The 26,907-nt window shown below is 45.2% G+C and overlaps 1 protein-coding gene across 1 annotated transcript in view; it reads left to right on the forward strand.

Moving 5' to 3' along the window:
• LOC134933200 (A disintegrin and metalloproteinase with thrombospondin motifs 2-like) overlaps positions 1-26,907 on the forward strand; it is a 968,191-nt gene that overhangs the window by 844,264 nt on the left and 97,020 nt on the right. The gene's annotated exons all lie outside the window — the stretch shown is intronic.

A 26,907-nucleotide genomic window follows, 5' to 3' on the forward strand; every position in this document is an offset into this window, starting at 1 on the left:
TGAAGATACCTGGTGGCCGACGTATCTCTGAGGCCTGTTTTGTTTGCCGATATGTAAAAGCAATAAGAGCACTAAAAATGACTAAAAAAACGTACACCTGTAAGGTAAAAAATATTTGTTAGTGGCAATGTTTGCAGCTCCTTTATTGTTGTTTCCTTACTGTATTTCCTGGTTTGTTTGCTGACATGTGCCCTCCCCACATGATAGACAACCCATTGCACTGATTACAGTGTATTGTCCCCATTCATCGTGTTTTTCCATCCCTGCAGTACAGTAACACTGCCATCCAGTGATGCTGCCATGGCTACATGGTATGATATACATTATGTGGTAGTGTGTGTAGAATTGTGAGCGATAAAATGAATTTATTCCAGTTTGGAAAAAGGCTGTAACATAACAAAATTTAAAAAAATAAATGACGCGCTGTGAATACTTTTTTCGTCTAGGATCGGATATGAGTTCCCATTTTTCCAGTGTTGATGCAAGGTTTCTGTGTACTTTAGGCAAACCTCAGCTTACGATCCCTTTCCCTCTCCATTAATCACTTCTCAAGCCCTCGCATACTTGACCCTTGAAAAATAAAAATAATAACTCTTACCACCTGCTGATGGCTGCAGTCCAGATGCACTGATCTCCAGTGTCCCTGATGTATGATGCATTAATGCCATCCAGGCTCCAATGCTGTCCAGGGTCAAATGCCTGCTTCCTAGAAAAGAGATTCCAAATGTCATTGGCAGAACCTATATTTATAGATGTCAGTGGTGTGTGATGGAAGTCAGTCCACATGATGTATAGATTAACCATGGATTGCTTTATTAACCACATAGAGCGCAGGGTGTAAGACACCACAGGGTTAATGCAGTACAATACAGAAACATACAGCATGATCATATCCAGCCAGGAGTACCTTAGGTTAATGCAGGTAGTGTGCAGTGTCTGTGTCACGCACCTGCAGATACATGAAATGGTGTAACTTACGGTGGTGACACAATGGTGTGTAGTGTACTGTTGTACATATCGTATATGTGTGTGGCACCATTTTGTCTCTGGCACAGTATCCATCAGGAGACACTTATAGACATATCTTTACAGTCCCAAGAATGAAGAAAGATGCGTGATAATGGAGCATATGCACAATACCACATTGGGTAGGAGGTCAAGCAAGTGACGTCAGCACGCTTCTGTTACTATGGGGACCCAGCAAATATGAGGAGACAGTGCAGAGAGCTTTTCACAACAGGACTGGCACAGTATGTTTGGGGCACAGGAGAGGCTCGTGCACTGTGCTAGGGCATGAGGGACTGAACAGTGTCCTGTGCGGCAGGAAGGATTGGCACAGTGTTATTGATGGAACAGGAGGCCCTATGTGAATGAATACAAGGGAACGGCAGGCACAACATAATGGGGCACAATAAAGGCATATGTGATGGTGTACAGAAGTGTCTGACACAGTGTGATGAAGCACAAAAGGGCCTAGCATAGTGTTATGGGGTCACAGGTGGGGCTGTCACAATGGGGCAGATGTATTAAGCCTGGAGAAATGATAAAGCAGTGATACTGTAAGTGGAAGTTGATAACACACCAGCCTGTCATTTCGGGTTTGAAAAATGACAGGAGCTGACTGGCTGGTGCGTTGTCACCTTCCACTTTATCACTGCTTTATTACTTGCTGGCAAAGGACATGCTGGCACAGTGTTATTGGCAGAACAGGAGGGTCTGGAACAGTATATATGTGAGAACAGGAAGGGTTGGCACAGTGTGATGAGCTGTAACAATTGGACTGGAGCACAGGAAGGTCTGATGCAGTGTGATTGTGACACAGGAGGGGTTGGTACCGTGTGATGGGCCACTGGTGGTCTGGCACGGAGTGATGGGGGCACAGGACAGCCTTGCACACTGTGACAGGACCAGTATGAAATAAAATAAAAATGACTGACTTGCTTTGTTCAAGTGTTGTATTGCTTGCATGTATGGAGCACCTTCCTGCTTTTCTTTTCAAGCATCTATTCGGGTGTGCTGCTATGCGGCAGCAAGTGATTATGATAAGAAAAATTAAATTCTCATACAAGAGCACTGGTGAAAAGGTATTTTTGGAATGTATAAAAATACAGTACAGTACATGAAATACAATATTACACATGCGTCGGTCGGTATCAAACAGTACATAACAAAATACTGTTTAAAAAGCAGTGATATATTTCTTATAATGCCACTGATGAATCAAGTGCAGAATACATATCATTTAAAGTGATACCTGTAGCTCCTTGTATTTATAAATTATACTCCGAACAGATAAATATTAGTCACTGTACAGTATATTAGTAATAAAATCAATGCTCAAAAGGTGTTAATCAGAGCAGTAATCATTCATGTTAGTAATAATATATATTCCAAAAGCTCAAAGATGTTAGTCACAGCAACAGTTGCCTGTAATAGTAACATATACAGTATTTCCACACTTGATAGAATTCCCAGTGTTTATAGGGTTAATACCTATTGTTGTTTGAAGGGTTGAGTAACAGTTTATTGGTAGCAGTAGGGGAACTAGGGGATTATAATTGTTGGTGTTTGCTCCTTTTTTTTTTTTGCGAACTGGATTACGGAAAACATGTGGAAAGATACTTCTACTGATCAACCTGCTGCACTAAAGTTTAGAAGAAAAAAAACTGCTGCTCATGGGACTGTTTCTGAAGGGTAGCTTAGAGCTGTAAAGTCGGGATGCTGTCAAGATGCCGGCTGTCGAGATCCCGATTCGAAATTCCAACGCCAGGATGCAGACACCCATTAAAGTCCCGACATCAGAACTCCAAGTGGGACAGGAACCATTCCATAGATTCACCCTCCCATCATCAATCTGACACTGGCTGCTGCTGGACCTATATGTACAGTAGATGGCAGGCCGGGGCTGCAAACCCATTAGTCCCTTTTTTAATCTGTACCTGCCCTGGAATCCCTGACAGACCAGCAGGTTATTCAAATGATTAGAAACTCCTCAATCTTTTGAGCAGGTAATTTGCAATTTCTGGGGAGCAGAAGTTATTCATGCCGGTCGGCTCACAAGTGTTAGGCATCACACAAGTAACATTTAAGTAAAAACGACTGTGGCATTGCATTCATAGTGGTCTGAAGCTATTTCACCAGAAACTGACACATATATGTTCTTTGCTACCATTAACACTTTTCAATGTTGTAAACTGGAGATGAGAGTAGCATGTCAGCCTGGTTTATTTCATGACTTCGTCCGGACTCATTGGAGTAGACTGGATTTAATGTTGTCTCACACTAGGGACAACCCAGGGGGTGCAGAATCTAATAGGGATTCCTGCAAGGGAGTTTGCACTTCTCTGCAGTAGTCTCTCAGTTCGTTGCCCCTGGGCAGATCTCAGACACTACTAGTGTTAGAAGAGATGCTAAATCCAAGGACTGTGTTGGATTGGATAGTAAGAGCCACTAAAGGAGGTCACTGGAGAGAATGCACTGGAAGTTGTGCTTGAAAAATCAAAAGAATATCCACAGAAAGGGGATTCAAATGGAAAGGCTAGAGCATTCAGTAGAGTATGATCAAATCCGTAAGCCTGAGAATTCAGCAAATCCATCCATCACCAAGGAGACCAGACAACTCAACAAGGGACACAAGCTGGGAGTCTGACAATGCCACTTCAGCTTGGATTTCTGCTTGCAGACACACAAATCCTTCCATTCAACTTATGAGCATAAGGTAGTAAATGAGGCCTTTGCAGATGTTCTCAACTACAGCCACTTTGTGTCCAGCTCAGAATCAGTCCCACAGTGACAAGTATAGGCTGTTCCTTTGCTGGAGGCCTGTTACCATCATAGTCATTGATGCCTTGAAGAAACTCCATTTGTAAGATTCTCAATCATCTTCTCATATGACAAGTATCCTACAACCAGGGGTGTGACATCTCCTGATGCTGCAGTATCCCTAGCCCGCCCATTTCCCACCACTACTACTCCCAGCCTGCTCCCTTATCTGCACTACCACTACCAGCCTGCCCCATGCTCATCACTACTACTCCCGGCCTGCCCCCCCTACTCCCTACCACTACTACTCCCAGCCTAACCTCTTCTTCCCACCACTATTACTCCCAACCTGTCCAATTATCCACAATGCCACTACTACAGCCTTCCCCCTGCTTCCCACTACTATTCCTAGCCAGCCCCCTGCTCCCTCTTGACAGACACCAATCTCATTAGGTCTGCTTCCATAAATTTCCTGGGATGGTTTTCCATCCCAATCTGTCACTGGCTGCTGTGATGCTGGTTGCTGTGCTGGGTCAGAGGTGAAACTAGCAGTGGTGGTAGGGGGCACAAGCCAAAATATTGCCTAGGGCATCCAATTGGTTAAGGCCGGCTCTGGTCCGTGCAGTGTGAGAGAGGCACCGATGTACTGAAGAAGCAATGTGCGGTCAGGTGAAAGACTGCACACTGCATCCACCGTGCAGTGCAGGGAGGGACAGAGCAGCGGCAGCCTTTTCTTGATGTATAATGTGGTCCCAGGTGCCAAGCTGGCTGCACAGCTACTGCGGTCCCACGCTCTTCCTATCCTCCATCCCTGTGACTCCAGGCCTCCTACTCCCAAGAGGCTCCGCCTCCTTCCAGTGGTACTGCCTCCTCCTCCCCAGTGGCCCCGTCTCCAGGGGAGCAAAAATCTGATTAAATCTTGCCACCCCCCCCAACTTAAAACGTTCTGATGGCACCGAGTAATTGCACCAACATCGGATCAGTCCCGCGACATCAACAGCCGAATTAGCGGCAACTTGCGCTGTCACCCGCCGCTTACCATCTACGGGTAGATTCACCCATCTGACTGACCAGGGGACTGGATCCAGCAGCTACATGCAGCACTAAGTAGTAAGATCGCACTAACCATCCGCTCTTACAGCACCTTTCACCACTGGGTAAGATTCCCACTGAAATAAGCAGCAGAGTGTGGCTCTGGTCTGTGGAACTGTGACAATTTGACTTACTTAATATTTTTTAGCGCTTACAAACGGATTTAAGCATTGAGACTGACTGAACTATACTGAGAGGCTCCGCTTGGTGTATGTTATATCGGTAATTATACCCAGTCATTGAAATTTCTATGCACTCCAGAGGCCTTCTTATTTATATAGTGAATATATCAGCCACGCCAATACAATACTAGGTGTTTCAGGCTGAATACAATTTATTTTTAATGTGTCCAGTATGTTTTCATTTATGTCTATGTAGTGTTATATGTTTATTAAACTTGTAATATTTTTATTGTGTATGGTTAAGCGCACGCCTGGTTAATTTCTTTCTTCTTGGTTTGTCAATAGAAGAGGCTGGCTACCTCTTCACCAGGTGGCTGCTAACCATCAGATATATCAACTCATCTGTCTTCACAGGCGCCAATAGACCCTTTAATTATTTTTCCAAACATTTTTGAGTCTGGAAACAGACAGTTTCCTGTAAACGTGTGTGGTTTCAGGTAATATGCTGGTAGTTTTAGACTTTGCAACCTCCATACTGTATATTGGATGCAATTGAAGTTTTCAGACAAACTGCCTGTTAGTAAATTAAGTGGTTTAGCACTGAAAAACTGCATGTGATGTGTAATGGTTTGTAAACTTCATACAATACAAAACAGTTGCTTAGTAAAATTTCCCTAAATGTTTTTTTATTTTATTTTTGTGGAATAATGGAGGGCTGAATAAACACCAGATGGAGGACTTTAAACACCAGTGGCATATGTGGACCTAACCAGTTCCTAAAACATGTGTCCTTCCCATATGAGCTCTAGGCCATGTGATAGTATGTGACCCAGTCATAGTATAGGCAGGAATTGCTGCAGGGGTGTTGCCTGGTGTCACAGGTAGCATTAAGGGATGCAGAAGTCTACAGGACTGATTTTGCCTGCAGGGAATGAGCATTCTGGATTCCCTACAGGGGATTTATCTGTGATAGCTGGCTTGCTGGTTCTCTCTTTCTATGGAAACAGCATGTCAGAGCACAGTTGTCACTTACCCGATCCATCTGCTCTGGTGTCATGGTGGCATGACAGGCTGGCACTCTATCTCTAATCTAAAGGGGCAGTAGCACCAAAACCATGTCATGTTTGGTGCCAATGTTCCCTCCCTATAAAGGAAGTCTCTGGACACTACTATACTCCAGCGTCCAAGCCTTTGTGCTTTCCAGTGTGTTTTCTCATGCAGATAACTTGGTTCCCTGGTTCTCCTGTGTTCTTTTCCCTTCCTGTTCCCAGTACCGTGTTTTCTCATCCGGTCCTGTCCCAGTCTGATGACCATATTGCTACTTGGCTCATTGTGAAAAATCAGTTCGTAGACTCTCTGCCTCGATTCTGGTTATACTGTATCCCATTCCTAAAGTACGGGTCAGAAGTCATGATATCCACCTCCTGTTGTGGAGCAGGACAGGCATGTAGCTTGTCCGCTCCCGGTCTCTGCTCACACACACTCTCACTGTCACTAAGATGGAGGAACAGGCATGCACTAAGCTCCGCCTCTCAGAGATACTGTCACTAGGGGATGAACACTAGAGGATGCGCCCATATGATCCTCTGGCACAGGCACAGAGCACACCATTTACCAACACTCCCCCTCGCTTTAGACTGTCTCTGGTCACATATTTAAAAGAACATGACATTTTATCAAACATTTCCATAATGTCATACATGTAACCGAAAACCTATTATAAAGCAAAAACAGTAAGAACAAATCAACATTAAACATCCAAATGCATGTAACAAGTGTGATGACAGTCCTTTTGTTAACATGTCGGCAATATTTTCTTCACTTGCAACATATTCCACACTGATGGACTTATTTTCCACCAATTCACGGCTGAAGTGATGTCTTATAGTAATGTGCTTAGATCGTCCATGATGCTACAAGAAAGGTCTATTGCTCCCTTGCTGTCACACTTTCAAGCTGGTGTCTTTTGGTCTTGTAAATCTCAGCTTTAGTGAACTTGTAACTTTGAGGTACCATAGAATTCTTTTTACTGCAATCCAGTGGTGTCTCCCAGTATTGTTTGCAAACTGGCTTGCCCGACTCACTGCATGTGTGATGTCAGGACAAGTCCCAATACTTGCGTACATCAGACTACCAACAGCATTTTGATAAGGGATTTCTTGCATTTTCTCTATCTCCCCCTTGCTGCTTGGTGACATGGCCTTGGCCTTCTTTGTATTTTTATCAATGGGAGTGCTGACTGGTTTTGCATCTGTCATTCCGTATTTGAAAATTATTGCCTCAATGTATATTTGTTGGTTAATTATGACAGTCCCTACTTTTAGGTTTTGTACATTTTTCAAACCTAATATGTGATTTACAGGGCCTAGATCTTTCAACTTGAATCTTTGTTTTAGCTGGTGCTTCACATCAGTGATTTGATTTTCTTGACCTGCCAGAAGTAAATCATCCGCATATACAGCTAATATGAACAATTTTCTTCTATAGTTTTTTGGTAAAGGCAGTGATCAGTCTCTGTCCTAACAAAGTTCATTTCTAGGAGCACTGCATCCAACTTCACGTACCAACAATGACCACTTTGCTTGGGGCCGTATAGCAACTTAAGAGACAAACTTTTCCTGTTTGGAATGTATCCACATCATAGTGTTCAGGTGGTTCCATATAAATTTCCTCAATCAATTTTCCATTTAGGAATGCACAATCAAAGTCTAGCTGTGAGCAGAACTAATGGGCTCAAGGGATGCCGGGGCGTAGCTTCTCTGAACGGAGACGCTGAGGAGCGGATGAGGCAGCGGCTGCTGGTCCGAGCGTTCTGCTGCTGTGTGTTGAAGTGACAGACTCAGGGAATGTTTGGTGCTGCTTCTCTGGACAGAGACGCTGTGGAGCAGAGGTAACGTGACACTGTGGTGGATCAGCAGCCCAAATTCCGGAGATCAAGTCACTGGCACTCTGCTGGCCTCTCCCTGATCTGCCGCGTTAACACAGCTGGTAAGAGCAGTGAAACAAGTGGTCAGAGGGTGAACAGGAGCACAGCAGTCTGTTTATGTGCATGCAGCACTGTATGTGTTTGTGTATATGTGCATGCTGCACAGTATTGAAACTAGAGATGAGCGGGTTCGGTTCCTCGAGATCCGAACCCCCCCCCCCGAACTTCACCCATTTTACATGGTTCCGAGGCAGCCTCGGATCTTCCCGCCTTGCTCGGTTAACACGAACGCGCCCGAACGTCATCATCCCGCTGTCGTATTCTCGCGAGATTCGTAATGCATATAAAGAGCCGCGCGTCGCTGCCATTTTCACTCGTGCATTGGAGATGATAGCGAGAGGACGTGGCTGCGTTCTCTCAGTTTCTGTGTTCAGTGTGCTGCAAATATCTGTGCACAGTGTGCTGCAAATATCTGTGCTCAGTGTGCTGCAAATATCTGTGCTCAGTGTGCTGCGTTCTGTGCCTGAAAATGCTCCATATCTGTGCTGCATTGTAGTATATAGTAGGAGGACAGTGCAGAATTTTGGTGACCACCAGTATATATATAGCAGTAAGGTACAGTAGTCCATTGCTCTACCTCTGTGTCATCAAGTATACTATCCATCCATATCTGTGCTGCATTGTAGTTGTGCGCAGTATATAGTAGGAGGACAGTGCAGAATTTTGCTGACCACCAGTATATATATATATATATATCAGTACGGTAGAGTAGGCCATTGCTATTGATATATTACTGGCATATAATTCCACACATTAAAAAATGGAGAACAAAAATGTGGAGGGTAAAATAGGGAAAGATCAAGATCCACTTCCACCTCGTGCTGAAGCTGCTGCCACTAGTCATGGCCGAGACGATGAAATGCCATCAACGTCGTCTGCCAAGGCCGATGCCCAATGTCATAATAGAGAGCATGTAAAATCCAAAAAACAAAAGTTCAGTAAAATGACCCAAAAATCTAAATTAAAAGCATCTGATGAGAAGTTAAACTTGCCAATATGCCATTTACGACACGGAGTGGCAAGGAACGGCTGAGGCCCTGTCCTATGTTCATGGCTAGTGGTTCAGCTTCACATGAGGATGGAAGCACTAATTTTCCCGCTAGAAAAATAAAAAGACTTAAGCTGGCAAAAGCACAGCAAAGAACTGTACGTTCTTCTAAATCACAAATCCCCAAGGAGAGTCCAATTGTGTCGGTTGCGATGCCTGACCTTCCCAACACTGGACGGGAAGAGGTGGCGCCTTCCACCATTTGCACGCCCCCTGCAAGTGCTGGAAGGAGCACCCGCAGTCCAGTTCCTGATAATCAAATTGAAGATGTCACTGTTGAAGTACACCAGGATGAGGATATGGGTGTTGCTGGCGCTGAGGAGGAAATTGACAAGGAGGATTCTGATGGTGAGGTGGTTTGTTTAAGTCAGGCACCCGGGGAGACACTTGTTGTCCTTGGGACGAATATGGCCATTTACATGCCTGGTCAAATCACACAAAAAATTACCTCTTCGGTGTGGAATTATTTTAACAGAAATGCGGACAACAGGTGTCAAGCTGTATGTTGCCTTTGTCAAGCTGTAATAAGTAGGGGTCAGGACATTAACCACCTAGGAACATCCTCCCTTATACGTCACCTGGAGCGCATTCATCAGAAGTCATTGACAAGTTCAAAAACTTTGGGTGACAGCGAAAGCAGTCCACTGACAACTAAATCCCTTCCACTTGTAACCAAGCTCCTGCAAACCACACCACCAACTCCCTCAGTGTCAATTTCTTTCTTAGACAGGAAAGCCAATAGTCCTGCAGGCCATGTCACTGGCAAGTCTGACGAGTCCTCTCCTGCCTAGGATTCCTCCGATGCATCCTTGAGTGTAACGCCTACTGCTGCTGGCGCTGCTGTTGTTGCTGCTGGGAGTCGATCGTCATCCCAGAGGGGAAGTCGGAAGACCACTTTTACTACTTCCAGTAAGCAATTGACTGTCCAACTGTCCTTTGCGAGGAAGATGAAATATCACAGCAGTCATCCTGCTGCAAAGCGGATAACTCGGGTCTTGGCAGCTGCGGTGGTGTTAAACGTGTGTCCGGTATCCACCGTTAATTCACAGGGACTTAGAGAATTGCTTGAGGTAGTGTGTCCCCGGTACTAAATACCATCTAGGTTCCATTTCTCTGGGCAGGCGATACCGAGAATGTACACAGACCTCAGAAAAAGAGTCACCAGTGTCCTAAAAAATGCAATTGTACCCAATGTCCACTTAACCACGGACATGTGGACAAGTGGAGCAGGGCAGACTCAGGACTATATGACTGTGACAGCCCACTGGGTAGATGTATTGCCTCCCGCAGCAACAACAGCAGCGGCGGCACCAGTAGCAGCATCTCGCAAATGCCAACTCGTTTCTAGGCAGGCTACGCTTTGTATCACCACTTTCCATAAGAGGCACACAGCTGACAACCTCTTACGGAAACTGAGGAACATCATCGCAGAATGGCTTACCCCAATTGGACTCTCCTGGGGATTTGTGACATCGGACAACGCCACCAATATTGTGCGTGCATTACATGTGGGCAAATTCCAGTGCGTCCCATGTTTTGCACATACATTGAATTTGGTGGTGCACAATTTTTTTTTAAACGACAGGGGCGTGCTAGAGATGCTGTCGGTGGCCCGAAGAATTGTGTGCCACTTTCGGCATTCAGCCACCGCGTGCCGAAGACTGGAGCACCAGCAAACACTCCTGAACCTGCCCCGCCATCATCTGAAGCAAGAGGTGGTAACGAGGTGGAATTCAAGCCTCTATATGCTTCAGAGGATAGAGGAGCAGCAAAAGGCCATTCAAGCCTATACATCTGCCTACGATATAGGCAAAGGAGGGGGAATGCACCTGACTCAAGCGCAGTGGAGAATGATTTCAATGTTGTGCAAGGTTCTGCAACCCTTTGAACTTGCCACACGTGAAGTCAGTTCAGACACTGCCAGCCTGAGTCAGGTCATTCCCCTCATCAGGCTTTTGCAGAAGAAGCTGGAGAGATTGAAGGAGGAGCTAAAACGGAGCGTTTCCACTAGGCATGTGGGACTTGTGGATGGAGCCCTTAATTCGCTTAACCAGGATTCACAGGTGGTCAATCTGTTGAAATCAGAGCGCTACATTTTAACCACCGTGCTCGATCCTAGGTTTAAAGCCTACGTTGTATCTCTCTTTCCGGCAGACACAGGTCTGCAGAGGTGCAAAGACCTGCTGGTGAGACACTTGTCAAGTCAAGCGGAACGTGACCCGTCAACAGCTCCTCCTTCACATTCTCCCGCAACTGGGGCGGCAAGGAAAAGGCTAAGAATTCCGAGCCCACCCGCTGGCGGTGATGCAGGGCAGTCTGGAGCGAGTGCTGACATCTGGTCCGGACTGAAGGACCTGCCAACGATTACTGACATGTCGTTTACTGTCACTGCATATGATTCTGTCACCATTGAAAGAATGGTGGAGGATTATATGAGTGACCGCATCCAGGTAGGCACGTCAGACAGTCTGTACGTTTACTGGCATGATAAAGAGGCAATTTGGATGATCTTGCACAAACTGGCATTATTTTACCTTAGTTGCCCCCCCTCCAATGTGTACTCCGAAAGAGTGTTTAGTGCAGCCGCTCACCTTGTCAGTAATCGGTGTATGAGGTTACTTCCAGAAAATGTGGAGAAGATGATGTTCATCAAAATGAATTATAATCAATTCCTCCGTGGAGACATTCACCAGCAATTGCCTCCAGAAAGTACACAGGGACCTGAGATGGTGGATTCCAGTGGGGACGAATTAATCATCTGTGAGGAGGGGGATGTACACAGTGAAAGGAGTGAGGAATCGGACGATGAGGAGGTGGACATCTTGTCTCTGTAGAGCCAGTTTGTGCAAGGAGAGATTGATTGCTTCTTTTTTTGTGGGAGCCCAAACCAACCAGTCATTTCAGTCAGTCGTGTGGCAGACCCTGTCGCCGAAATGATGGGTTTGTTAAAGTGTGCATGTCCTGTTTATACAACATAAGAGTGGGTGGGAGGGCCCAAGGACAATTCCATCTTGCACCTCTTATTTCTTTAATTTATCTTTGCATCATGTGATGTTTGGGGCCAATTATTTTTAAGTGCCATCCTGTCTGACACTGCAGTGCCACTCCTAGATGGGCCAGGTGTTTGTGCCGGCCACTTGAGTCGCTTAGCTTAGTCATCCAGCGACCTCGTTGCAAATTTTAGGACTAAAAATAATATTGTGAGGTGTGAGGTGTTCAGAATATACTGGAAATGAGTGGAAATTATGGTTATTGAGGTTAATAATACTATGGGATCAAAATGACCCCCAAAGTCTATGATTTAAGCTGTTTTTGAGGGGTTTTTGAAAAAAACACCCGAATCCAAAACACACCCGAATCCGACAAAAAATTTTCAGGGAGGTTTTGCCAAAACGCGTCCGAATCCAAAACACGGCCGCGGAACCGAATCCAAAACCAAAACACAAAACCCGAAAAATGTCCGGTGCACATCACTAATTGAAACTTTAATTTACCTGATGTAAATTCGGAGGGGTCTTTTGCAAGTTCAGCTACAAGTGGCAAATTTCTAAATTCCTTACAGGGAGTATCTCTCAAGCAGTTGGTGAGGGAGCCCACTCGCAAGGACTCAATATTAGATTTAATTCTCACAAATGGTGACTGGATATCAGACATATATGTGGGTGAGCACCTGGGATCCAGTGATCATCAGGCAGTATGGTTTAGTATAAAGACAGGATCCAACTCCTGTCACACAAAAACAAAGGTGTTGGATTTTAGGAATGCTGACTTTGCAAAAATGGGGAGATGTTTAAGTGATTCATTGGCGGACTGGAGGGACTTGCAAGGAGTGCAGGAGAGGTGGGAAAAACTAAAAAGGGCAATACTAAGGGCAACAGACCTTTGTATCAGAAGGGTTAGGAAAAGCACCAGGTAAAGGAAACCAGTGTGGTTCACAAAAGAATTATCAACTAGTGTGAAAGCAAAAAAAAATGGCTTTTAGGAAATACAGACTCAAAATAATAACGACAAAGAGGTGTATCTTGACAGATGGAAGGATGCTAAGAAAGTGATCAGACGTACAAAGGCCCTCATTCCGAGTTGTTCGCTCGCTAGCTGCTTTTAGCAGCATTGCACACGCTAAGCCGCCGCCCTCTGGGAGTGTATCTTAGCTTAGCAGAATTGCGAACAAAAGATTTGCAGAATTGCGAATAGAAATTTCTTAGCAGTTTCTGAGTAGCTCCAGACTTACTCAGCCATTGCGATCAGTTCAGTCAGTTTCGTTCCTGGTTTGACGTCACAAACACACCCAGCGTCCGCCCAGACACTCCCCCGTTTCTTCAGACACTCCCGTGTTTTTCCCAGAAACGCCAGCGTTTTTTCGCACACGCCCAGAAAACGGCAAGTTTCCGCCCAGAAACACCCACTTCCTGTCAGTCACAGTACGATCACCAGAACGATGAAAAATCCTTGTTATGCCGTGAGTAAAATACCTAACTTTTGTGTAAAATAACTAAGCGCATGCGCTCTGCGAACCTTGCGCATGCGCAGTAAACGACTAATCGCAATATAGCGAAAATCGGCAATGAGCGAACAACTCGGAATGACCCCCCAAGGCAGAAGCTGAGGAGAAAATGACCCAGTCAGTAGATAAAGGGGGCAAAACTTTTTTAAAGTATATAAATGAAAGGAGAAAATCCATTGGAGGAATAATAAGATTTAAGACAGAGAGTGAGAATTTGGTGGAGGGAGACAAGGCAATAGCAGATCACCTAAATCATTATTTTTGCACAGTATTTACTACAGAAGGAGAAAGGAAGAGGCCACAGTTAAGCTGCAAGGACATTCATAAAAATAAGGTAGATTAAACTACATTTACAGAGGAGAAGGTCCTAACATAACTTTCAAAACTAAAAGTGGATAAATCAATGGGGCCAGATGGGATACACCCAAGGATACTAAAAGAGCTAAAAGATGTGCTGGTGGCACCCTTAACAGAATTATTTAACCAGTCACTAAATAGGGGTGTCATTCCAGAGGGCTGTAAAATGTAGTTCCACTTTACAAAAGTGGAAGCAAGGAAGAAGCAAGTAACTACAGACCAGTAAGCCTTACATCAATAGTAGGGAAAGTAATGGAAAAACTATTAAAAGAAAGAGTTGTGGAATATCTTAAATCAAACAACTTACAAGATCCAAAACAGCATGGATTTACTGGTGGGAGATCACGTCAAACAAATCTTATTGACTTTTTTGACTCTGTGATGAAAATAATAGATCAAGGGGGAGCTGTAGATGTAGCATATCTAGACTTTAGTAAGGCGTTTGACATTGTCCCACATCGCAGACTCCTAAATAAACTTGAAAGCGTGGTGGTGTATTATAAAACAGTTGAATGGATAAGAACCTGGTTGCAGGATAGTAAACAGACAGTTGTAGTAAATGGAGTGCAATCTTTGGAGGGAAATGTTACCAGTGGAGTACCCCAGGGATCTGTACTTGGACCAGTTCTCTTTAATATCTTTGTTGGTGACATTGCAAATGGTATTAAAGAGAAAGTATGCCTTTTTGCATAGTTTTGCCTTGTAAGTGATGGCCCCTTTAAAAAACATCTGAGTACTTCCAGCGATCACGGGTGTCATTGCATCAAGTCTTTATTAGAACTTGTTTTCACTAATATTAGTAGATGGAAGTGGAGGGGGGACAGGCAGGCAATAGGCTGAACTTTTGCCTAGGGTGTCGAGAAACCTTGCACCGGCCCATAGCATATCACACCTCCCAAGTGTCCCGATTTTCGCAGGACAGTCCAGTTTTTTTTGGCCTGTCCCACAGTCCCACCCGTGGGCCGCAGTGTCCCGTGGTGGGGAGGGGGGGGGGAGCCAGTTGGGAGTCTCCTGCACTCGCTGCTCTGCTTAGCTTAGCAGAGCAGCGGTGAATAGACGCTGTGCGCACAGCGTCTATTCAGTGGAGACAGGAGAGGGGGCATGCCAGCAGCTCACAGAGCGCTGGGCATGCCCCCTCAGTGCCGAAAACGGGGCGTGGATCGCGATCGCGGTCCCTCCCATGAAGCCACGCCCCCTTTTCCATAGGACATGCCCCTTTTCGTGCGCGCAGATGTCCCTCCTACCACTGAACAAAAGTTGGGAGGTATGGGAATATGGAGTTAAAATCTAATGCTTCTGCAGTTGCTGAGTTATGCCCTTCTTATTATAGGCTTATCAGACAAGAATGTATCTGTTGGTGGCCACTGAGATGTTGAGAACATATGAACCCACATGGATGGAGTGGAATCATTTTCGTAACCTGCAGGGGCAAGGAGATATGATTTGGCATTAGAAATTGCTCTCTTTTAGAGGGGTCCTTATGTGGCTAAGTGTATTTCTGTTAAGGCAGCAGGTTTTTACGTCCCTGAGATAAAAGTACTCGGGCACTGTAAAAATGACAGTTATAAACACTGTGGGCTGGATGTAATGACGACATAATTTGGCATCTCTTGCTTTGTAAGTGATTGCCTCTATAAAAAACGTCCAAGTTTGGCCGGCATCCCGCGTGGCTGCCAAACTCAGGCATCATTTACATCTGGCCCAACATGCATTGATTTAAAAAAAAGCTCTTGACTGTATTCAGTCTCTAACTTAAGGCTTGTTACCAGGGGTGTAATTAGGTGATTCTGCAGCCAAAAATAAGACGTGGGGTCCCGCCCAAAGCATAACCAGCCCAGGGCTCTTTGAGTGTCCCAGGTTCTTTTGGAGCCAGCCCTGGTTCTGAAGATATGGTGAAAAAATTACGTGGGGTTCCCCGTATTTTTAGAACCAGCACTGGGACTCACTAGCAGGGGGTAATGCCACAGCTAGGGGATACACTTGACTGGTCACCCTGGCCAAAGAATTCTCCCCCCTGACTAGTCAGCCCAGGCCAGGGATTCCTGGGGAAGTGGGGACCCCCCCCCCCTCCCCCAATCAAGAGGACATTCAAGGCCTAGGCTGAAGTATGGGACTATCCCCGGCAACCCTGGGCTGTGCGTGCTGAGGTTATAGCAATTCAGTTAAAATTACAATAATAAATCTTTTACTGGAGAACTGCAGGTCCCTGCAAGCCTCCCACATATGCCAGTACTTGGAGAACCACAAATAACAGCATGCGGGTCATTAAGGGCCTGCTGGTACCTATAATCCCCCTGTAAAAGAAATACACTTAACCCCACTCAATTTTTTTTTCTGTTTTTTTTTTTTTACTCTTTAACTACTTTTACAGAGAGAATCACTGCACAGGTTACACAAATCTATGCAAGCTTCTCAAAACGCGCTGCTCAGGGGGACATCTATTTCAATAATGTATTTTGGTCTGAGTTGCATAATTCATGGATGTGTTTGCCATTCGATTTATGGTAAATTCCTGTGTTTCTGTGTTGTCTATGGAAAGTACTTCTGAGTTTGGCTGATAGTACTGTACATTTGATCATATATGCGTGATCACCCATGTTTTGAAGTTCAGTTCGATCCAACACTCCAATGTTTTGCGTTTGGTAAATTCCCATGTTTGCAAAAATTGCCAAATATGCCCAAGATTGCAATCTCGGGCAAACACAGACTTAATTTACCCGTAAGTCTGTTTGGATTGTAGGCCATATGTATGTTATTTTGGTCAGTTAGATTTAGTAATCTTCAATCATTCTCCAACACTCATGTCATAGCCACCAGGGTTAAAGGCTATAGTGAAAGCAATAAAAAGGTAAACTCAATGGTTGCTTTTGATGTGCTGGGGCCTGTTCAGGATGCCCACCTGTTACGGCAGGATAGCGTCCACCTTACTGAGGACAACATATTCCTTTTCTGTGGAGTCTGTTTAAGCATTTTGGGGTGATTCTTTAAGGTTGTAGGCATGGTGATGGTCTTCATTTTTTATATTTTTTTACTGAGAAACATGCATTAGCAGGAAGAATGGGAGTCCAGTAGTCATATTGCTGCATTTTGTTGTTGATGTTCCTTCTATTTCAGTACACTGATGTGGCTGATTTCACCCTACTGGGGTCAGCGGCACAACCTTGTCAGGTGGGCATTTACATGTGTCTTTGAAATGAGAGCTAGATACATTTATACATTTGTTGTTGATGGTAGGGCAATTGGCCCATGCAAAAGTTGTAGACGTTAATTTGTGTTAGTCTATTGGCTTCACTGATAGCTGGCCATTCTTTTCATCTACCACCATACGAGTCCGAGATTATTCATAAAACTGTTCAGAATTGTAATGCCGTTTCAATTTTTTATGCCTTTTGTAGGGTGTTAAGTTGAATATAAGGCAGTTTGGTAAGAGTTATTAGAGTTGTTAGCAAACCACAAAAGCACACTAATGGGCAAAACCATGGGGGTCATTCCGAGTTGATCACTCGCTGCCGATTTTCACAGCGCAGTGATCAGTTAAAAAAAACGGCAAAACTGTGCATGCGTATGCACCGCAATGTGCATGCGTGTCATACGGGTACAAACAGCATCGTTGCTGTGCAATGCTTCTAGCGAAGATTCCGTTCGCACAACCGATCGCAAGGTGATTGGCAGGAAGAGGGCGTTTATGGGTGTCAATGGGAGTGGTAGGAAAAACGCATGCGTTTGCAGGGCGGATGTCTGACGTCAATTCCGGGACCGGACAGGCTGAAGTGATCGCAAGGGCTGAGTAAGTTCAGACCTACTTAGAAACTGCAAAAAACTTGTTCGTACCGCTCGACTGCACATGCGATCGCACACTTGCAAAGCAAAAACACACTCCCCCATGGGCGGCGACTATGCGTTTGCACGGCTGCAAAAAGTAGCTAGCAAGCGATCAACTGGGAATGAGGGCCCATGTGCGCTGCAAGTGTGGCAGATATAACATGTGTGGAGAGAGTTATATTTGGGTGGGGTGTGTTCAAACTGAAATCTAAATTGCAGTGTAAAAAAAAAAGCAGCCAGTATTTACCCTGCACAGAAACAATATAACCCACCAAATCTAAATCACTCTGCACATGTTACATCTGCCCCAGCTGCAGTGCAACATGGAAAAAAAACAAAGATACCACCTGCGCTCCTTGCTAGTGAACTGGCTGCTGGAACTATAAGTGACTACACCAATCACAAAAAAACAATGCCAATAAAGAAAAGAGTTCCTGCGCACTAGAAAGGGTATACAGCAAACCTTATTCAGTGTTGTAGACTCATAAACCAATCTTTCTCATCATATGAAAGACGCTTTGTTCCAAACAGTTCTCTTCAAAGTTATATAAATAAAGAAAAATATTCTCATACGTGTTTGGCAGAATATATACAGCACACCTTATTCAGGGTTTTGTTTTTTTTTTAAATATGTTGCCAATCCTTCTGATCACAGAAGTATGAGGAATGTATTATTCCAAATAATTTTCACCAAAAAAAAAAAAAAGTCTCGTGATAATGAAGCTTAAAATGTCCAAATAAAATCAATCAGTCCAAAAAATGAAATATGTCTCTTATCTGGTCTCCTCCTAAATGCTTGTAATAAGTCGTCCCCACCGTATGTGATTCTTTGTCAAGCTCCTCGGTTTAGGTACTACATTAAAAGCAATTTTTTATGTCCCACGTCGTCTCCATGGAAACTTTCTTCCCCTTCACTTTGTGCTTCCCTACCGGCTAGCCTGAACCTAACGTGTGTGTCAGTGTCAGTATCGCCCTATGCCTACACCCTAGCCTTGGCTATCAGAGCTTGCATTTGCTTTTAATGTAGTACCTAAACCGAGGAGCTTGACAAAGAATCACATACGGTGGGGACGACTTATTACAAGCATTTAGGAGGAGACCAGATAAGAGACATATTTCATTTTTTGGACTGATTGATTTTATGTGGACATTTTAAGCTTCATTATCACGAGACTTTTTTTTTTTTTGGTGAAAATTATTTGGAATAATACATTCCTCATACTTCTGTGATCAGAAGGATTGGCAACATATTTAAAAAAAAAACAAAACCCTGAATAAGGTGTGCTGTATATATTCTGCCAAACACGTATGAGAATATTTTTCTTTATTTATATAAATTTGAATAGTACTGTTTGGAACAAAGCGTCTTTCATATGATTAGAAAGATTGGTTTATGAGTCTACAACACTGAATAAGGTGTGCTGTATACCCTTTCTAGTGCGCAGGAACTCTTTTCTTTATTTGCAGTGCAACATGGTTTGCCCAATTGCTAACTTTTTTTGTTTGCTAATAATTGTGAATAACCCCCATAATCCGTTAAGGGCATTTATTCCGCAAGTGAATTTATATCAACTTTTCATATGCTGAACAGAAGAGCCTTTCAAACACATACTGACAACAGTAAGTGCGAATTTGCAAATTGAGGCCTACTCGCACAAAGACGCATACACGCCCATCAGCAACTGTTTAACTTGCAGGTATGTAAGGTCAGGTCTGTGTACACAGTGATAACGATGATTAGCTGATTATGCATTTGCTTCTAAAGCTTCACATCTATTTCATTGCTTATGCTTATATTATATTTCTCTAACGTCCTAGTGGATGCTGGGGACTCCGTAAGGACCATGGGGAATAGACGGGCTCCGCAGGAGACATGGGCACTTTAAGAAAGAATTTAGATTCTGGTGTGCTATGGCTCCTCCCTCTATGTCCCTCCTCAGACCTCAGTTTGAATCTGTGCCCGGACGAGCTGGGTGCTGTTCAGTGAGCTCTCCTGAGCTTGCTGTAAGAAAGTATTTTGTTCGTTTTTTTATTTTCAGGGAGCTCTGCTGGCAACAGACTCCCTGCATCGTGGGACAGAGGGGAGAGAAGCAGCCCTACTCTTTGAAGCTAGGTCCTGCTTCTGAGGCTACTGGACACCATTAGCTCCAGAGGGATCGTACACAGGATCTCACCCTCGTCGTCCGATCCCAGAGCCGCGCCGCCATCCCCCTCGCAGAGCCGGAAGACAGAAGCCGGGTGAGTATGAGAAGCAAGAAGACTTCGAAATCGGCGGCAGAAGACTCCGTTCTTCACATGAGGTAACGCACAGCACTGCAGCTGTGTGCCATTGCTCCAAACACACCTCACATACTCCGGTCACTGTAAGGGTGGGGGTGGGGCGCCCTGGGCAGCATATGGACCTCTGTTGGCAAAAGTACTCATATATACAGTTGGGCACTGTATATATGTATGAGCCCCCGCCACAAAGATATGTATTTTAGCGGGACAGAAGCCCGCCGTCGAGGGGGCGGGGCTTCTCCCTCAGCACTCACCAGCGCCATTTTCTCTCCACAGCTCCGCTGGGAAGAAGCTCCCCAGGCTCTCCCCTGCAGTTCACGGTAGTAAAGGGTAAAAAGAGAGGGGGGGCACATAATTAGGCGCTAAAAACACAATATACAGCAGCTACTGGGTTAACATTAAGTTACTGTGTTATTCCTTGGTTATATAGCGCTGGGGTGTGTGCTGGCATACTCTCTCTCTGTCTCACCAAAGGGCCTTGTGGGGGAACTGTCTTCAAAAAGGGCATTCCCTGTGTGTGTGGTGTGTCGGTACGCTAGTGTCGACATGTCTGATGAGGAAGGCTATGTGGAAGCAGAGCGGGAGCAAATGAATGTGGTGTCTCTGCCGACGGCACCGACACCTGATTGGATGGATATGTGGAAGGTTTTAAATGATAATGTTAATTCCTTACATAAAAGGTTAGAAAAGGCTGAAGCCTCAGGACAGTCAGGGTCCCAACCCATGCCTGATCCTATGTCGCAGAGGCCGACAGGGTCTCAGAAGCGCCCACTATCCAAAATTATTGACACGGATACCGACATGGATTCTGACTCCAGTGTCGATTACGATGATGCAAAGTTACAGCCAAGATTGGCTAAATCCATCCGTTATATGATTATAGCTATTAAGGATGTGTTGCACATCACAGAGGAAACCCCAGTCCCTGACAGGAGGGTTCATATGTATGGGGAAATGAAGCCGCAGGTAACTTTTCCCCCCTCACACGAGCTCAATGAGTTATGTGAAAAGGCTTGGGAATCTCCAGATAAAAACTGCAGATTTCCAAAAGGATTCTTATGGCGTATCCTTTCCCGCCAACGGACAGGTTACGCTGGGAATCCTCCCCTAGGGTGGACAAAGCTTTGACACGCTTATCCAAGAAGGTGGCCCTGCCGTCACAGGATACGGCTACCCTCAAAGATGCTGCGGATAGAAAACACATTCAGGTACCTTACTGAGGCCGGCAATCGCGTCGGCCTGGGCGTGTAGTGCTGTAGCAGCATGAACGGATACCTTATCTGAGGAACTTGATACCTTAGACAAGGATACTATATTAATGACCCCGGGGCATATTAAAGACGCTGTCCTTTATATGAGAGATGCTCAAAGAGACATTAGCCTACTAGGTTCTAGAATAAATGCTATGTCGATTTCTGCCAGAAGGGTCCTGTGGACTCGGTAATGGACAGGTGATGCCGACTCAAAAAGGCACATGGAGGTTTTCCCTTACAAGGGTGAGGACTTGTTTGGGGAGGGTCTCTCGGACCTGGTCTCCACAGCTACGGCTGGAAAGTAAAATTTTTTGCCATATGTTTCCTCACAGCCTAAGAAAGCACCGTATTACCAAATGCAGTCCTTTCGATCACAGAAAAACAAGAAAGTCCGAGGTGCGTCCTTTCTTGCCAGGGGCAGGGGAAAGAAGCTGCACAACACAGCTAGTTCCCAGGAACAGAAGTACTCCCCGGCTTCCACTAAATCCACCGCATGACGCTGGGGCTCCACAGGCGGAGCTAGGCCCGGTGGGGGCGCGTCTCTGAAATTTCAGCCACAAGTGGGTTCACTCCCAGTTGGATCCCTGGGCAATAGATATTGTGTCTCAGGGATGCAAGCTGGAATTCGAGGAGATGCCCCCTCAAATCGGCCCTGCCAGCTTCCCCCTTAGAGAGGGAAATAGTGTTAACTGCAATTCACAAATTGTATCTTCAACAGGTGGTGGTCAAGGTTCCCCTCCTTCAACAAGGAAAGGGTTATTATTCGACCATGTTTGTAGTACCGAAACCGGACGGTTCGGTCAGACCCATATTGAATTTAAAATCCCTGAACATGTACCTGAAAAGGTTCCGGTTCAAGATGGAATCGCTGAGAGCGGTCATTGCAAGCCTGGAAGGGGGGGATTTTATGGTGTCTCTGTACATAAAGGATGCATACCTTCATGTCCCCATTTATCCACCTCATCAGGCGTACCTCAGATTTGTGGTACAGGATTGTCATTACCAATTTCAGACGTTGCCGTTTTGGTCTCTCCACGGCTCCGAGAATATTTACCAAGGTAATGGCGGAAATGATGGTACTCCTGCGGAAGCAAGGAGTCAAATTATCCCATACTTGGACGATCTCCTCATAAAAGCGAGATCAAGAGAGCAGTTGCTGATCAGCGTAGCACTATCTCTGGAAATGTTACGGCAACACGGCTGGATTCTAAATATTCCAAAGTCGCAGTTGGTTCCTACGACTCGTCTGCCTTTCCTGGGCATGATTCTAGACACAGACCAGAAAAGGGTTTATCTCCCGATGGAGAAAGCTCAGGAACTCATGACACTGGTCAGGAACTTATTAAAACCAAAACAGGGTCGGTGCATCACTGCACTCGAGTCCTGGGAAAGATGGTGGCATCATACGAGGCCATTCCCTTTGGTAGGTTCCATGCGAGGACCTTTCAATGGGACTTACTGGACAAATGGTCCAGATCACATCTTCAGATGCATCGGTTAATCACCCTATCCCCCAGGGCCAGGGTGTCTCTCCTGTGGTGGCTGCAGAGTGCTCACCTTCTCGAGGGCCGCAGATTCGGCATTCAGGACTGGGTCCTGGTGATCACGGATGCAAGCCTCCGAGGGTGGGGAGCAGTCACACAGGGAAGAAATTTCCAAGGGCTGTGGTCAAGTCAGGAGACTTGCCTTCACATCAACATCCTGGAACTAAGGGCAATTTACAACGCCCTACATCAAGCAGAGACCCTGCTTCGCGGTCAACCGGTTCTGATTCAGTCAGACAACATCACCGCTGTGGGTCATGTAAACCGACAGGGTGGCACAAGGAGCAGGGTGGCGATGGCGGAAGCCACCAGAATTCTTCGCTGGGCGGAGAATCACGTAAGCGCACTGTCAGCAGTGTTCATCCCGGGGGTAGACAACTGGGAAGCAGACTTCCTCAGCAGGCACGACCTCCACCCGGGGGAGTGGGGACTTCATCAAGAAGTCTTCGCACAGATTGCAAGTCGGTGGGAACTGCCACAGGTGGACATGATGGCATCCCGCCTCAACAAGAAACTACAGAGGTCAAGAGACCCTCAGGCGATAGCTGTAGATGCCCTGGTGACACTGTGGGTGTTACAATCGGTCTATGTATTTCCTCCTCTTCCTCTCATACCCAAGGTGTTGAGAATCATAAGAAAAAGAAGAGTGAGAACAATACTCATTGTTCCGGATTGGCCAAGAAGGACTTGGTATCCAGATCTGCAAGAAATGCTCACAGAGGACCCGTGGCCTCTTCCTCTAAGACAGGACTTGTTGCAACAAGGGCCCTGTCTGTTCCAAGACTTGCTGCGTTTGACGGCATGGCGGTTGAACGCCGGATCCTAGCGGAAAAAGGCATTCCGGATGAGGTCATTCCTACGCTGATAAAGGCTAGGAAGGACGTGACAGCTCAACATTATCACTGTATATGGCGAAAATATGTTGCTTGGTGTGAGGCCAGGAATGCCCCTACGGAGGAATTCCAGCTGGGCCGTTTCCTTCACTTCCTACAGTCAGGAGTGACTTTGGGCCTAAAATTGGGTTCCATTAAGGTCCAGATTTCGGCCCTATCCATTTTCTTTCAAAAAGAGCTGGCTTCTCTACCTGAAGTTCAGACGTTTGTGAAGGGAGTGCTGCATATTCAGCCCCCTTTTGTGCCCCCAGTGGCACCTTGGGATCTTAACGTGGTGTTGAGTTTCCTGAAATCCCACTGGTTTGAACCACTCAAAATGGTGGAATTGAAATATCTCACGTGGAAGGTGGTCATGCTACTAGCCTTGGCTTCGGCTAGGCGTGTGTCAGAATTAGCGGCTTTGTCACATAAAAGCCCCTATCTGGTTTTCCATGCGGATAGAGCAGAGTTGCGGACCCGTCCACAATTCCTGCCAAAAGTGGTTTCATCTTTTCATATAAACCAACCTATTGTGGTGCCTGTGGCTACTACTGACTTGGAGGATTCCGAGTTGCTTGATGTGGTCAGGGCTTTGAAGGTTTATGTAGCCAGAACGGCTAGAGTGAGGAAAACAGACTCTTTGTTTATCCTGTATGCTTCCAACAAGCTTGGTGCGCCTGCTTCAAAGCAAACTATTGCTCGCTGGATCTGTAACAAGATTCTGCGGCTGGATTGCCGCTGCCAAAATCAGTTAAAGCCCATTCCACGAGGAAGGTGGGCTCTTCTTGGGCGGCTGCCCGAGGGGTCTCGGCATTACAGCTGTGCCGAGCGGCTACTTGGTCATGTTCAAACACTTTTGCAAAGTTCTACAAGTTTGATACCCTGGCTGAGGAGGACCTTGTGTTTGCTCATTCGGTGCTGCAGAGTCATCCGCACTCTCCCGCCCGTTTGGGAGCTTTGGTATAATCCCCATGGTCCTTACGGAGTCCCCAGCATCCACTAGGACGTTAGAGAAAATACGATTTTACTTACCGGTAAATCTATTTCTCGTAGTCCGTAGTGGATGCTGGGCGCCCGTCCCAAGTGCGGACTTCTTCTGCAATACTTGTATATAGTTATTGCTGCAATAAGGGCTATGTTATTGTTGCATCAGGGTTGAACTGATGCTCTGTTGTTGTTCATACTGTTGACTGGGTAAGTTTATCACAAGTTATACGGTGTGATTGGTGTGGCTGGAATGAATCTTGCCCTGGATTACCAAAATCCTTTCCTGGTGCTGTCAGCTCTTCCGGGCACAGTTTCTCTAACTGAGGTCTGGAGGAGGGACATAGAGGGAGGAGCCAGAGCACACCAGAATCTAAATTCTTTCTGAAAGTGCCCATGTCTCCTGCGGAGCCCGTCTATTCCCCATGGTCCTTACGGAGTCCCCAGCATCCACTACGGACTACGAGAAATAGATTTACCGGTAAGTAAAAACTTATTTATTTTGCGTGCTTTTTTTTTACATTGAATTTTCTACTACTTTCAGTCATACACGAGGATGAAGAATACACCTGCTTTATTTTAGAGGATTTTAATTTAAATCAAACTTAATAGTGATTGCTATTAAACAAATTTATAGTTAAAAACTTTTCTTGTGTTTATCACACGTTCGGTGTTAAGTATATCTTGCTTTAAGACCACATGACGTAGAGCCTAATTCAGACCTGTTCGCAGCAGCAAAAAAAAATCTCAAATGGGAAAAACCGTGTGCACTGCATGGGGGGGGGGGGCAGATATAACATGTGCTGAGAGAGTAAAGGGCCCTACACATTTAAAGATCCGCCGCCGAGCTGCCTGACTGCGTATATGGCCGACGGGCGACCCGGCGGGGGGGGGGGGCAGTGACGGGGGGAGTGAAGTCCCTTCACTCCCCACCGTCACCCGCCTCCATAGAAGTGCAGGCAAATATGGACAAGATCGTCCATATTGGCCTGCATGCACAGCCGACGGGGCACCAGCGATGAACGAGCGCGGAGCCGCGCATCGTTCATCGCTTGTGCCTCCACACTGAAAGATATGAACGGTATCTCATTCATTAATGAACAAGATCGTTCATGTCTTTCAGTCAGATCGACCAGTGTGTACGACTTTTTAGATTTGGGTGTGGTGTGTTCAAACTGAAATGTAAATTGCAGTGTAAAAATAAAGCAAAAAAAGGAAAAAGAACAGCGCTGGCACTTTTACACTAAAATGTTTTAATTAATTTCATATCACATATTAAAATACATCCTTCATATCTATATCATATAAAAACAATTATAATGTATATTAATTAAGCTATATATCCCACCGGACAATTACGCTCTATATACCCAACCAGAGAAAATTGTTCCTTACTGATTTTGTATAATTATATACAGCTGAATTTAAAGCTAGATGTTATTACTTTATGTGCTTTTGACAATAATTCATAACCGCATAGATGTTATCAATCGATAAGAATGTCCAGCTAATAAGTATAGTTCCTCAGTTATTATAATGAACAATTATCCGGTCCGTTAATTATGCAGATTGCAGTTCTTTTCACAAATGCATACAGCTAGTAGATTATACCTTCCAGGTAAATTTCCTCACACCATTAATTTTCAACCAGTGTGAGTTATAATTATTATGTTTTGTGATTAGAGTTTCTTATGGAGCTGTGCACAGATATATAGCTTTGCACATATCACATAGATACCTCTCCCGGCTGTCGCTTCCAAAAACAGCCTTATCCGGAGTCAGCCTTATCCTCATTGAGGGAGGCGCCTGATTTAAAAACCTGTACCATTGCAGTGCATGTATGGACACTGAGGAAGCCGCTGAGCTGTATATCCAAGCGGGGAAACGCGTTTGTCGGATGCACTGCTAAAGAGCTTTTGGTGAGACACCTTCATACATTACTGGCCGGCCAGAGACACTTATACCTATGGATAACATCTGATAACTTTTACGGATAACATCTGAAATTATACCTGCTATCCACCAGGCAGTGGACTCCGGATAAGGCTGTTTTTGGAAGCGACAGCCGGGAGAGGTATCTATGTGATATGTGCAAAGCTATATATCTGTGCACAGCTCCATAAGAAACTCTAATCACAAAACATAATAATTATAACTCACACTGGTTGAAAATTAATGGTGTGAGGAAATTTAACTGGAAGGTATAATCTACTAGCTGTATGCATTTGTGAAAAGAACTGCAATCTGCATAATTAACGGACCGGATAATTGTTCATTATAA

The sequence above is a fragment of the Pseudophryne corroboree genome, chromosome 6, assembly GCF_028390025.1.
Source record: "Pseudophryne corroboree isolate aPseCor3 chromosome 6, aPseCor3.hap2, whole genome shotgun sequence".
Taxonomy (NCBI): domain Eukaryota; kingdom Metazoa; phylum Chordata; class Amphibia; order Anura; family Myobatrachidae; genus Pseudophryne; species Pseudophryne corroboree.